This window comes from Anser anser (assembly GCF_964211835.1).
Source record: "Anser anser genome assembly, chromosome: 20".
Taxonomy (NCBI): Eukaryota; Metazoa; Chordata; class Aves; order Anseriformes; family Anatidae; genus Anser; species Anser anser.
The window spans coordinates 441,392-451,316 of NC_139741.1; the positions used below are offsets into that span (position 1 = coordinate 441,392).

The 9,925-nt window shown below is 42.6% G+C and overlaps 1 long non-coding RNA gene across 1 annotated transcript; it reads left to right on the top strand.

Moving 5' to 3' along the window:
* The first annotated feature begins 1,641 nt into the window (after positions 1-1,641).
* Positions 1,642-9,679, top strand: LOC310884340. The gene is made up of 4 exons (XR_014574181.1): positions 1,642-2,569; positions 6,521-7,389; positions 8,506-8,613; positions 8,706-9,679. It is a non-coding gene; the product is annotated as an uncharacterized lncRNA (long non-coding RNA).
* The last annotated feature ends 246 nt before the right edge of the window (positions 9,680-9,925 follow it).

The following is a 9,925-nucleotide window of genomic DNA, read 5'->3' on the forward strand; positions in this document are numbered from 1 at the left end:
CTGGCCGTGCCACCTCAGGTCCCAGGTGCCGCTGCTGTCTGAACAGGAAAGAGTGTGCAGGAAACAGGACAGAATTCACCCAAAGCTTTCATGGGAAATGCTCTGGGGCTGAGAGGCTGGTGTTCTCTGATGCAGAAAGGCACTGCTGGCAAATTTCTCATGGTGGCTTGGGAGGATGAGCACGCCAAAGCAGCTAAGGCCCCTCGGAGGCTGGGCTGCAGCTGCTGGCAGCTGGGTCCATCAGAGGCATGAAATGAAATATTGTCTTTTTTTTTTTCTCTTTCTTTTTTTTTTTTTTTTTTTGAGAGGGTTGGGGAGGGAGAGATTTAATTTTTCTGAAGAATGAGTTAGCTGTTTGGAAAGTGCCTTTCTTGGGCAGTGGTCCTGGCAAGGATACAGGTGTCTTGCAAGAAAACTAGGGAAATCCAGGCCACTTTCCATTTGTCTTATTCATGAAGGCCAATTTTCTTCTCTTCCATTATGTAATTGTCTTGTCCTCAATCTAATATTCCAGGTTTATGAGGAACAACAAATCAATACTCTCTCTTTTTAAAAAAAACCTGCTGATTAATTAATTGCTGGTATCTGCCTGCATGCTACAATTGTATTAGATGTCAGCGATAATTAATTTTAAACGGAAATTGTTCTTGCTGATTTTTGAACAGCGGGTCAGATCTCATCGTTACTGCATATTCATCTAAGGGAACATCAGGCTGCTTTGTGCAGGGGCACAGCTCCTGCCTGATGAGGTGAGGAATGGGCCCAGCTCACAGGACAGCAGGAAGGTGAAACATCTGCAATGCAGCTCCAGGGAGACTCTCACATTTTCAAATTAAGTGTGTTCTTTGGCTTCCAAGAAAGTTAAAATGCATGCTGAAAACTGAGACAGAGATGTATATCCCTTTGGAAGAAAAGTAACCATTTTAATCAAAATAGAAAAAAATCTGTAAGGTCCCCTTCTGCTGCTTTACAGAGACAATTGCTCTTGTATCATATATACTTTGAAGCAAAATCAAACCTCAGCTTTTCTGGCTGGCATACAAACTACTTCTTGTTAAAAAACAAACAGAGCCCAGCACTTGTAAGTTTTTTTGTTTGTTTTGGTTTTTTGAGAGAGACTACAGGATAAATAGGGAGGAAACAACCTGCCCTCACCAGTGATAAACATAATGTATTTCTGAAAGTTTTGCTCAGATCTCCTCTATCCCTTGAAGGTCAAGTGAGGCAGTTCACTTACAACTCACAGCCTTGTACCTTCTGGACCAGCTTCAAAATTATCTGTTTATTCTCCATAAAGGGGTCTTCAAGACTGAATTCTGTGCTATTAACGTTGCCTCTCCTTAACAGTACTGCTTGGAGCCATTCCCTCTCTTTTTGTTTATAACAGGTATACAATATAATTCTTCCATTTATATAACCTTTCATTCTGAAGCACATGCTTTAAGAAATCTCTGGTGGGTACATGAATGATCTATAGCCATCATTTCACCCACCACTGAAGTGCAGCCGCCCCCAGGACTAGGAGCTGCAGCTGCTCAGCAGTGCAGAGCTAGGTGAAAGCACAGTTACGAGCAGCTCATCCTCCCCAGCTAACAATGTGGGGTATTTGGGAACTCTAGGTTATAATTAAACAAAGTGGAATTAAGCCAGGACACCAGTGTTAATGCAAAGAGACAAAAATTCTCATATTCCAGGGGGTCCAAATTCACTGCAATTTTGCCAACTTTACAGCTTAATAAATGACACTAACAACCCAGAGGCATCCATACAGCACCAGCACGAGCTACAACCCAGCGAAACAGTTGCAGGTTGGCCTCATTATAAGCATGTGCTGAAGTCCTGTGGAATTTAAACAATGGCAGAAGGGGAGAATACTGCTTGTTGATTCACAATTATGCTTTAGAAATTGCCCTTAAGAAATAAGTTTAGAATGTACGTTGTTCAGAAATAAAGTAAAACACTTTAGGAAAAATTCTAGTGAAACCTCAGGTTTCTTAGTTGTTTCAGTGACATTGACTCAAATAGTTTCTTAATATGATAGGCTTTTTCCTCTTCCGTTACCTGTTGCCTCAGGGTTATTTCTGCAAAATCAGTAGAATTTCTTGGTGCATAAACATATCCTAATATTGCATTGCATTGATTTAGTACATTGTACTGAGAATTAATCGTTTGGCCTTAAGTTCCTGCTTCTTTCCCTGTACTTGCTTTTTTGTATACTTTTCTTCACCATGACCTTTTTGTGCTTTCAGCAGCATCTCTGCCACCCCATGAGGTGACAAGATGTCAGCTGAGCTAGCAGGTGCATCTCCTCAGGCTCTGGAAATGCATATCACCTGCTGCAGGAATATGAACACCACCGTTTACAGCTCCTGGAGGACTCCACAAAGTTCACCTCCATATTGAACCTCTGTCAAGGATGGAAGAAGGGAAAAGTCCCTAAATATTACAAGCAGCAGTCTCTCCTGATGTAGCAGTGTCCCTTTTATTCAAAGGGCTACCTCCACCCTGCCTGAATGTTCCTGTTGTCTGAGATGCTGGAGGTCTAGGAGTTTGGCAGATGGGGAGTGGGGTAAGCACAAGTAATCTATTCTGAGTTTTAGAGAATCTATAACGAAGGCAATTTGGGCTAAGTTTGTTTTCATCCAAGCTCTACTTGCAGCCACCTTTCTGCTCAAACCTTTGGAATGACAGAAATGTGAATCCCACTGCTGAAGGGGAAAATGCAGGATATTGATGTATGTGTATGGGATGGTGAATGTTGGTGATAAGTTTGCATTGGCAGATGGTCCTGGATTGTTGTCATTCTGCTGGGTGCCATATGACTATCCCATCAGGGACTGACACAGGCTCCTTGTGTGGCTAAGGTACCTCATCTCCTGTATTGCCCTTCTAGCCTTCAAGCTACACAAATACCTTCTATGTAAGCAGTAAGGCAACTCAGTCCTGCTGTGTGAGTGTCAGAGTAGTTTGGGCAGGATGCTCTAGTGCACCAGCCGGTTCCCTCCAAGCCTGGGTCATATGCGTCTAAGGATGGGTGGCTCTAGGGACTCATCCCTATAGCATTGCAGGTGTGACCACACCGAGTGTGGTGGCTTCTCCCTTGCTCAGTCTCCCAGCATGATTCTAGAAGACTTGCCTCCGTGTGCCCCATCCCTAACGTAGGCAGAGCTCTGTGGCCAGAGCAGTACCTTGCAGTGATGCAGGAGGGTGCAGGAAAGCAGCTTTTCCAGCAGATGCACGGGGTGGCTGCAGCAGCATTAGGAGCTTTAGGCATAAAGGAGCATTCAGGGTAACCATAGATCAGTTCTGCATGGTGTGAATGTCAGTTGGAGATCTGTCTCTCTATCAAAACCTTTTTGTACAGAGGAGGAGGGTAGAGTGGTGCTAACTGTTCTGGCCTATTGTTTAAAAGTATTTTGAATTGCAACATTCAAACAGGCTGGTGGAATATTTTTCAGTAAATTTTGAATGTGGCAGATACATTTTCTATACCATGGTGGGAAAAGGATTACGGTATTTGCTATGGAGACAGGAAGATTGATTCTCGCTTGGAAAATCTGCCAGATTTCTTGATTTAGAGAGCTGATGATTGGTTGACTGCTTAAACTTGATTTATATCAAGTTTTCTTTCTGTCTTTCTTTTTTTACCCCACATGTTCTTCTGATAACATCAGCTGGTCTTATTCAGAATGATTTTTTTTATTTGTTTGTTAATGAACATTATTTTCTTTGAGTGTTTTTGATATTCATGTCAAAACTCTTCTCTCTAATACCTGCTTGTTTGGAATAATGTGACTAAATTTCACTTGCATGAGGTCTGAATAAAGTCACCGTGCTTTAGAGAGAGACAACCCACATGTTTCTTGCTGAAGACAGAAGCACACTATTTCAAAAACATCGATCCCTCCTGAGGATCTAATCTGAAATCTTTAAAATTATGTAAGCAATCTAAGCTACTCAATACATTTCTTCTAAAGCACCTCATATTCATTCCTACTTTTCTGAATAACTTGGCACGAGAGGAGGCAAATAACCCTCTTACAGGGCTGTGTGAGCCCTGTGCAGCCCAGAGGTTTGCACTGCACAGCAGGAGGCAGGCAAATGGGAAATTCTGGTTCAGGTCTGCAAGCAGGCAACAGCTTCAGTCAGCTCCATGGGCAGCTAATCCCTCTCAGGAACTCCAAATTCATCTGAGTAATTTAAAATGGAGGCAAGGAAGCACAGAAAATGAACCCATCAGAGGCAAAGAAACTTAAAAGGATAATTGATGTCCTATTGTTATCGCTACTGCAAGCATCTCGTATCGTGAAAGTAATACATGACACTTCTATATTACAGCTAGTTCTGTGTCATTAATTATACTATGAGAAACTTCCGTGGTTTTTTTTTGTGTGCTTTACTTTCTGCCCTAGCCAGCCAGACTATTATTGCCTGTAAATAGCTTGAGCCAATGTGGATCTCTTCTACCCAACGCCTTTGCTGAGTACCCTGTGTGCTCTTTTGTCTACTCTCCTTCCCTTACTAATTAGTCTTCATTAAATTACTTAAAAATAAGATCTGTGACTTTCAAAAAATGATTTACTAAATCAAAATTTCATTAAAAAAAAAAAGTGATTGTTATTCCGCAGTACAATATTAACAATTAATAGTATTTACGAGGGGGTGCTCACAGTGATTAGAACAGTTGCAATTGTATCAATCCAAATTGTGACAAAGTAATACAGTTAGTTAAAAGTGAAAACAAGAGGGAGAGAAGGATTAAAGTAGTGGAGTATCTGCAGTAAGACTGGTTTTTTTCCTTTTTTTTTTTTTTTCTTCCCATCCTGCAGAGGGATGCTTTGTGAATGAAAAGACCAAATTCTTGCAATCCAGTTTTGGGCAAACTACAGCATCCTGGCCTGGGCTGTGCAGTCCTGCACCATTCCTTCCACTCTGTACCGTTGCATTGAGGTACTTCTTGCACAAAGCATCCCAAGCCAGCAAGACAAGGATTTAAATGTCTGTGGGATGGGAGCTCAAGGTTTTAGTCTGAAGCATGGGTGGTTACTTATTCCCCTGGCAGAAAAGTCTTCTTGGACCAGAGCGCTCTGAAATGGATTGTTTAGGGAGGGTGTGTTAATAGAAGTTGAGCCTAAAAAGTCAGGTTAAACAATATTTTCTGGGTTTAGCTATGGAAAGGAAGACAGATTATTGATCTGTGATTTCTCCAGCTCCTGTTCTTGTTTTCTGGGACTCTGAGCAAAGTCTGTCTTACAAGTGGTAATGTCTGATAAGCCTGTTTGCAAATGAACACACCTGTTAATGGTTTAAAAATGTCCCTCCACAAAATACCTGTTAAAACTTCACTCTTCATATTTTAAAGGGAAGTTTTGTTTTATGTTCTTCTGTTCAAACATCATGTGGCTGAGTAGCAGCAAAGTGAATAATAGTTGAGTGCATAATTTTGATCTAATTACATTGGTATTGAATTGCAGGTGAAGCATTAAATTGATTTGAAAAAAAATCTCTTTGCAAGTATCTGATATTGATGAAAAGGTCATTATGCATTTGTAGCGATTTTTGCTTTTGTGCAGTGAGGTCAGATCAAGACCAACATTGTACTTGTGCCTCCAGGGCTTTAGATAAATTCTGCATCGGTCTAACGCTGAGTGGCACAAGCATGAATTTCACCCTTACTTCATGTGGCTTTCAACTAACGAGAGAACATTTAGATTTATCTTATTAAATCTTTAGTGCTCTTTTAACAATAAATTGATATATAATTAACATAGACAATCTTATTAAATCTATATTAGGGAGCTTATTTCAGACAATTGAATTTTAAATTGAAGGTGATACAAAGCGCCTCTCCTCACAAGAATAATTGTGGTTCCTCACTAAATGTATCAGACCTGAAATGGGTAATACCCAACAGGGTGTTCCTTGGCTGGTGTGTCATCTGTGAAACCAAACGAGTAATTCATGTTGAATCATTTCACTTTTGAGTACCACTTGTGGTTTATCTACTAACGTGTCGAGTGTTTTGCAGATGTTTTTCCCATTTTCTGCAGGAATGGCCCCAGGGTGGGCAGTGGACTCTGCCTGGAGCCCGTGGGGCAGTGCCGAGCTGTCCGGCTGGCTGCGGGTGGGTGCAGGGGGATGCGCGGTGCTGGGCCGAGCAAAGACGGCAGTGCCCGTGGGCAGCCTGTGTGTGGCCTCGCACCGGGCAGCTGTGGGGGAGCACCGTGGACGTCCCCTGGGAGGCTGAATTCTCCCAGGGTCATTGTGGCTGTGTCAGTCCTCTCTGTTACTAATGAGGAAAGACTTGCTCCTCTTGCCAGCCTTAGTGGCTATTCTCACTTCTCCTGATTTAGACCTTCACTAGAGTCCCAAGACTGGAAATCTTGGTGTCATTTTGCTCTGAGCAGCTTGCTTTTACTCTTCTCTCTTGTATCTAAATCTGCCTCTCTCCATCTTCATTACTTTGACAGGATTTTGACTTAAATTGACCTTGTGCTGGCTGAATTTTTTTTTAAATCAGCTTTTTGTATCTAGTTAAGCTTTGGGACAACAACTCCTGCTGAGAGCAACATGGATGCCAGCCAGTCTTATTCTACATCTCTTCTCCCAGCACAGAGATTGCAGATATTCTCGGTTGTAGCTCTCTCTAAGTGCCTTATAAACGAGTCAAAGATTGGTAACTGCAGAAAAAGAAGTGCACAGAGAGGAGAAAATGTCTTTGTTCAAAGTCAACTGCTGGAATATTGACAAGTATGAGCAGACCTAGTGAACAAATCTCTCCATGGGAAAGATGTGTCCCTTACCTTCAACCAAGAACATCCTCCTCCGGCATAAAGTTCGTGTTACTAGGATCGCTAAACCAGGCGGTAGCTTGGTCCAAGAATTGTCCTGGTCCCTCAGCAGGAACACTCAGCACCATTTGCTCCTAGCCGCTGGTGATAGCGAAGCCTTAGGGGAGAGATGGTGCATAAGGCATTCAGAGAACAGAAGGACCTTTCCTCAGTGATACTTGAGGAAGCCATTGAATTGGCATGCACTGAAGTTCTCTGCTCCCTCGGTGGTGCCAGGCTTTGGCCTAAGGGTGATGTCGCCCCCCAGGACCTCTCAGCCACTGCTGGCGGAGTGGCACTGGAACCTCGGGGTGGGACCAAGAAGCAAAGGGAGGGGCTGGGGTGTGTGCGGCTGTCTGCAGCACACAGCTCTGGCTGCTGGCAGCCTGTGGCCGGTGCAGTGCTGCTGGGAGCACGTGCTGGGCGCTGTGTTGCGGCAGTGTGTATTGCCTGACACACCTCTCACCCTGCGCTGTGCTGCCTTGTTCTGCACTGGAGGGGCTGTGCGATTCTGGCACCCTGAATGATCTTGCCAGGACAACGACAGCTCAGGCAACAGGTCAGGGTAACTTGCTGCCTTCCGTGTTTTGCTTCATTTGCTTCTCTCTCCTTTCATTAATTCTGGAATGAGCAAAGCACAAAAAAAAAAAAAAGCTTGTCTAGGGCTTCAAGTGTTTATCCCAAAAGAAGGTTCCACGCTGACTTATTTTTTTTTCTTTGTGATGGCTGTGACTGAAACATTTAACCACCTATATTTGTTGTTGATGTTGTTGCTGCTGCTATTGTTGTGTTTGTAATTAATGTAATTTATTCTGTAAATATCAGAGTTATTTAGTAAACATGCCTATAGAGATTTGTCCTGAATAACAGTGTTTTATTAATATAATCCTTAGCTACTCAGCTCAAACAACTTCTCAGAGCTGGAAATCTCTCACAGAGAAACCAGTTGTGAATATTAAAAGGGATTTGGAGGAGGAGGAGGCAAGAATTACATTTTCAAATATTCCACCAAGCTGAAGATTTAACCTAGCAACATCACTGAATCCCTGCACAGGCTCACAACCTCATTTAGTTTTGTATTAGAAGACTTGGTTGCATTTTAATTGTGTACATAATATTATTGATATTTAGCAATTGTTTCTGTCACCTTCCACCTCAATCAGCATTGCAAAATACAGTTTGAACTAACTGGGAAGTAATTTCCTAGCTAATATTTCTTCTCATCTCATGAGAAAAGCTGATACAACAGCTAGCATATCATGGATCAAACAGCCCCCGTTTCATGGTTCTGCTCATTCTGTAGGCTCCATGTCAGCTCCACTTGAAATTGAAGCTATTTTATCTTGCATAATGACTGGACAGATTCTGAATTTTCCAAGCTAAGCAGATGTTCTCAGCAGTTTAAGCAAGACGTGCAATGTGACTCGTAATTAAGCATGAGACACACAGGAAGCAGCAAGATGCTGACCCAGCTTCAGAAAGACTGTTTTTTTGCCATGTGTTATTGCTCAGTTTTGGCTGCTCAGCACAGGCTGTCCCGCAGCCAGACTGAACCATGGTGCTGTGAGCTCCTGTTTTGCTGAGGGCAGAAAATGATGGGAGAGCTACAAGGGTGAGGCAGAGCCCTGTCCCTTTCATTTTATCTGTGGAGGTTTCCTTTTTAATTTGTTCCCAGGTAGTCAACACCTATGCTAAGGCAGCCTCTTGGCATGCAGAGGTCTTCATCATCTCACTCTTTTCTCCAGGATGTGTAAGCACAGTTGACAAGAGTGGAGAGATTTAGGTAAGCTCCTCCACTTTGCTTGGTGTGAATGAGAAGGAAAAATGTCCATTAAGGACTCCTGAAGTCAACCTTTATTCTCTGCCTCCATTTAGAAACCCGCCAGCCAGCCAGGCTTTCATCTCATCCTCTCATTTCACAGACGTGTTGAGGAAAGACGAGAAGCACCATCTCACTGATGGATTCCATTGCCTTGGAATTGCATTTTCCTCCCATTGAAATATACTAGCCCTTAATAAAAAATAAAATATTCCTGGGATTTAAATGGTCTTTACACACTGCTGCCCTATAACTTAGAGAGAAGCTAATTGTTTTGCAAGAAAATTACCTGCAGCTCAGTCCCTTCCACTACCACTTTATCCTTTTCCTGAAGCAGCCAAGAAATGTGTCAACTCTTTCAAACACAGATGATGTAACCATGTTGGAAAACATTCTGCCCTCTTGCAATTTTATTTTTTTTTTGTAATAGTGTTATCTTCACCTTAAATCAAACACACTCCACAACTCTTGCTAATTGATGCTATACTGTTCCAGGAGCAAATGTTGAAGCAAACAGCCTGAGTCTTTTATTTGCCTTTTTTTTTTTTTTTGTCTTCCTTATAGTACTTATATATGGCAAATTTTGTGGTTAATACAGTAATTGAATTGTCTGCTGGAATTCCCCAGTTGCCATTGATTTAATTACTTGGTTGGGAGCATGCTAATTGTTTATTGACACTGTTCAGATCCTATGCTGGGGTTAGACAAATCTTCAGACTGAGCTGTGCTGTGGGCTGACAGCTCAGACAAGTTTGTGCTCTGCAGACTATGAGAACGGTCCTTGCTGCTAAATGCCAACGAGGCTTGGCTGTGCTCACTTGTGGCACTGGATCTGCCCAGCCTATTATGCCAGTGCAGAACAGCAATGCATACAGTTGCTCTGCATAATCAGTATATAAATACCTACATTTTCTGAGTCCAGTTCATGTGTTGGGTCCATGAAATCTGTGTGCACCATGATGCATACTCAGCTGACACTGATCCTGACCCACACCCATGGGCTGCAGTGGCTGTGTGGTAAAGTGAGGGAAGTCAAGATTATCTCTGGAGGAGATTTGTAGTTATTGCTTGAGACACACAGCAGCCATACAGTTCTGCTTGTCTCCCTAAGTGCTCCTCCCTTTATTTTTGGCATCTGTTGCCATAGGTTCAGTCTGTCATGCTGAGCTGCACTTATGGTTATCAAACATAGAAAGTATAGAGTGGAGATGTTTCAAGGTTGGCCCTTGTATGGTTCTCAAAGCCTTTGCTCATTGCATTGGTCGATGGTGTCATA